At 36.4% G+C, this 4,457-nt stretch overlaps 1 long non-coding RNA gene across 2 annotated transcripts in view; it reads right to left on the bottom strand.

The window, feature by feature from the left end:
• LOC144236569 (uncharacterized) overlaps positions 1–4,457 on the bottom strand; it is a 26,038-nt gene that overhangs the window by 18,511 nt on the left and 3,070 nt on the right. The window contains exon 3 of one of the 2 annotated variants that reach the window (XR_013336612.1): positions 3,724–3,867. The exons of the other annotated variant lie outside the window; for it this stretch is intronic. This is a non-coding gene — a long non-coding RNA (uncharacterized LOC144236569). Of the gene's footprint in view, positions 1–3,723; positions 3,868–4,457 lie in introns of those variants that run through there. 2 annotated transcript variants of the gene reach the window in all.

Raw genomic sequence — 4,457 nt, 5'->3', positions numbered from 1 at the left:
CATCCATCAGTCCTCAGTTTTTGTCAGCATTCAAGAGTCTCTCATGGTTTGCCTCTCTCCCTTTCCCCCACCATTTCCCCCCTTCTTCTCCCCCTTGTTCCTCCGTCTTGACTTAATTTTTAAAAAGCTTAGAAAAGCTCATTCAAAAATATATCCATGGCTGACTTTTAGATTGTTAACTTGCAGAAAAGTAATTGCATTTATTTTCTGACAGCGTTACACAATTACTGTTTAAGCCTAGAATCTTGTATGTTGGAACTGTTGACATAGAGTTAAATAGCTTCCCAGAGTAAGGGGTCACTGATATGTGAAAATTCCCTGCCCCACCCTTATCCTTACTGGAATTTTATCTGATAAGTTCCAGGTTAGTTTTGTTGTCTATAAATCTTAGACTCTTGTATTTCTATCACAATTTATTAGGATCTGGTCCCGAGAATGTCGCTTGGGTGCCGTGGGGTATATTCTAAAAGGATGAGAATGGACTCTGAACTTGTAGTTCCTTATTTATGATTCTCCACGATTGCTGTTTTACTTATGGTTCTCTCTGACATCCCCTCAGAGTACTAAGGATGGGGATAGTGGTGCGGTTGCTATTGTTACTGTTTTTCTTATAACCTCGTGGACTGATTTCTGGACTGAAATAACCTCATTTAGATATCCAAGTACTCCTTTAAATGATACCTTCTGTGGCAAATGATTATTGTCTAAAATATGACTAATCATAAAGTTCTGTTACAGCATTAATTATAAATAATTTGGTATTTTGACTTTCCTTTTCTTGGCTGAGTTTTCTCTTCCATAGAAAGCAGATAGTAGGTAAAATGAAGAAATATTTTTTTCTACTTGTCCAGAACATTTTCACTTCTTTTGGGTACAGAACATTTATAGGGATTGAAATGTTGCTGTATTTGCTTAGCCATCATGAATTTATTGCCTATTAGTATTTCAGAGTGTCCTTTGAATCAAAATTATCGAATCCCTTTAAAGGTGTTTATTTTTTTCGCCTTCTGTATAGTCAAGCTTAAGATTTTCATCTAATGATAAAAGTAGCACTTTTTTTTGTGCGAAAAACTTTATCTTTTAAGCTTCAAGATGGGTGTGTAGCACAGGTGGAAATTACAATTCTGGTGTTCTAGAATTTGAGTGGTCTTCAGATTACCAGACAATTCATTACACTTTTGATCAGATGCTTCTTCAGCTTTTGAGCATAAAGAACCACTCCTCTTTACCAGTGATTCTCATAGTTTGGTCTGAGGACCCTAGAGGCCCCCTAGATTTTTCTGAGGTCCACAAAAGCTTTCCTTTTGCAACTACATAGCTACGTGAGGTTAGATTATCTTCATATACTTCAACTAAACATATATCTTGGTAGAATCCAGCTGATTTTTATGAAGTCAGACAGTAAAAAGATTTACAAAAATGGAGAACAAAGCAACTCTTCTCACTAATTATTTTTGTTTTAGAAAATGTAATTTTTCCTAAAAGATATTTATCTACATTTTAACATGCAGTGGACATAATATTATTATTTAAAGTGCATTAACAAATAATTAAATACTTCTCACTTTTAGTATTTATAGGCAAATATTGATAGATATGACCCATATAAATAAAAGATCACTGTGGTCCTTAACAATTTTTAAGGGTTTACAAGGCTTCTGAGACCAAAAATTTGAGAGGGACCTGCCTTCTACACTTTTATAAGGCCTCCTAAACCTGTATTTCCTTGAATTCTTTGAGTTCGAGCACCTGGATATAGGAGGCTTTATAAATATTTTCTCTTTAGTGTCTGATACTTTTATGTAGTTTTCTGATCTAAAAAAAAGATCAGAAAAGCAATGCTCTGTTTTCTGATCTCCAGGAATATTTGACTGGTTTCAGGAGTTGCAATATGCAGAGGGGAGTTAGCACAATGTCAGATCTGAAATTGTTCAAGTCAGCAATGAGTAAAGGAAAGAGAATGTCAAAAGTTTGTGTACTCACTGCTCAAGTTTACAAATCTCAACACTACTGTATTTGCTGTCTGACCCTGACTGTCCTACTTCCTTCTTGTAAGGACTCTTGTAATTACATTGGGCCATCTGGATAATCTCCCCATCTCCAATCCTTAGTCAAATCTGGAAAATCTCTTTTGCCATGTAATGTAATATATTCACAGTTTTCAGGGATTAGGAGGTAGATATCATTGGGGATGCCATTATTCTGCTTGATATCATGGGAATACATATCTTTTACTTGACTAGGTGTTAACGCATTGCTCTCCAAAATTGTTTAGCTAAGTTTGTCTTCAGTGTAAAAATTGGTCACATTCCTTGTCGCCAACTGGTATTATCAGATGTAATATTTTTCTTACTTTTTGGTATAAAAGACTTTAAATTTTCTTTGTTGTTAGTGATGTATTGTGTAATCATTCTCTTATATTGTAAATCACTATCATACAAGTATACTTTGGATTATTTTGGCTAAAAAAAAATTTTTTTTTGAGAAAGCAAGCATGAGAGGGGAGGGGCAGAGAAAGAGGGAGACCAAGAAGCCCAGGCAGGCTTCATGCTGTCAGCACAGAGCCCGACGCGGGGCTTGAACTCACGAACTATGAGATCATGAGTAGAAATCAAGACTCAGTTAATGGACTGAGCCACTCAGGTGCCCCATATTTTGGCTAGGAATGTTGGCTCACATTTCTTTGCACTCACATAGTGTTGTGCAATCTTTTCACAGGTTATTTCTGTGATTGACCGTTTACTAGCCAGAAATACTTAGCATAATCTGCAAACAGTAAGACATTCATCAAGATGAGAAATAAAACCAATATCAGATTTAATGATAATTGAAATTAATCCAAGACTTACAAGAAAACTACTACTTATAGAATGCTATTCTTTTCAAATGTATCCTTGGTGATTGAGTTTATATATATATATATCCCTAGACTCATTATAATTATATACAGTATAGTAAGGACATTGCTGCTGATTGGTTTCATTCATCAGGAACTCTTTCTGTGCTGTCTGACTTACATGCTGTCTGTATCCTTTCTAGCCTGGGCATTTCCCATAGTCTCTTAACTCATTTCCCTTCCTTTAGTGTCACGTACTATCTTTCTAGTGTATACACAGTCCTAGCACCAGAGCATATCTTGAGGAAATTCTTCCTGCAAATGCCCCTAACAGATTTCATAACATTTCTTAATTCATGGACCCCTTTTAGAATTTAAAGACCATTGTAGATCCTTTCCCAGTGTGTATATATATATATGTGTGTGTGTGTACTCACACACACAATGTAATCATAGTCTCAGAGTGTTCAGAGGCCACATCTAGAGTCGATGTGTCCTGAATTAAAACATCTGACTTGAAGGAGAAAGACGGAACTGGTTAGCCCACAATCCTATTAGGATGCCATTTATGATCTGATCCCTAGATGCCTGCCTCTCTAGATCAATTTCCTACCACTATATCCTGCATTAACATTTTACTACTTGAAATTCCTCAAACATTCTGTGTTCTTATCAGTTGAAGCTAACTCTGAGATTTTCTTATAGGATACTGATAGCTGTTTCTGGATGTCTCATGACCATATTAATAGGTAGAAAACTGTCTATGCCTTTGCCAAATGCTTTACACAGCTTTCATTGATTTTGTTTTCTCAATCTGTACTCTTAGTAGCTATTTATCAGTATGTTAGATTTGAATAGTTTTGATGTCAGCAGCCTTAGACAATGGAAGACTCTTTCATAACATGTAAAAAACACTTTGGGATAATTATTGCTCATTGCCTTCTTTCTTTTCCTCCTCCCTTCATCCTTTTCTTCCTTTCTTCTCATTTCTTGATTTCTTGTAGTGCTTCACAAGTCATAGCTTTTGGGTACTGGGAAATGGGGAAAGTGAGAGCCAGTATAGTTCACTGGTTATGAAGATGTGTTCTGGGGGCGCCTGGGTGGCTCACTTGGCTGTGTGTCTGACTCTTGATTTCAGCTCAGCTCATGATTCCAGGCTAATGGAATTGAGACCCTTGTTGGGCTCCATCATGAGTTTGGGGCCTGCTTAAGATTTTCTTTCTTTCTCTCTTTCTCTCTCTCTCTTTACCCCTACCCCACTTGCACACACCTTCTCTCTCTCAAAAAAAAAAAAAATGTGTCTTAAAGCCAGAAGGACTATATGAATCAGCATCCTGAAAGTTGCAAGTTTCAGAAAATGCATTGCAGATTGGTTTAATTAAGGGCGATTGTTTTCACTCACGTAACCAAAGTCTGCTAATAACGTTCTCCTCAGGTACGGTTTGATCTCAGCTATAGGACCATTTATCTGTGATTGTCTTATCTGTGACCTTATTTTTTTTAAGTGTCTTCTTTGAAATACTCTTTTTTTTTTAAAAAAAAATTTTTTAATGTTTTATTTATTTCAAGGAGAGAGAGAGAGAGACACAGCGTGAGCAGGGGAGGGTCAGAGAGAGAGGGA

Source organism: Crocuta crocuta, unplaced genomic scaffold (genome assembly GCF_008692635.1).
Source record: "Crocuta crocuta isolate KB4526 unplaced genomic scaffold, BGI_CrCroc_1.0 scaffold317, whole genome shotgun sequence".
Taxonomy (NCBI): Eukaryota; Metazoa; Chordata; class Mammalia; order Carnivora; family Hyaenidae; genus Crocuta; species Crocuta crocuta.
This window is presented reverse-complemented; position numbering and strand designations above follow the sequence as displayed.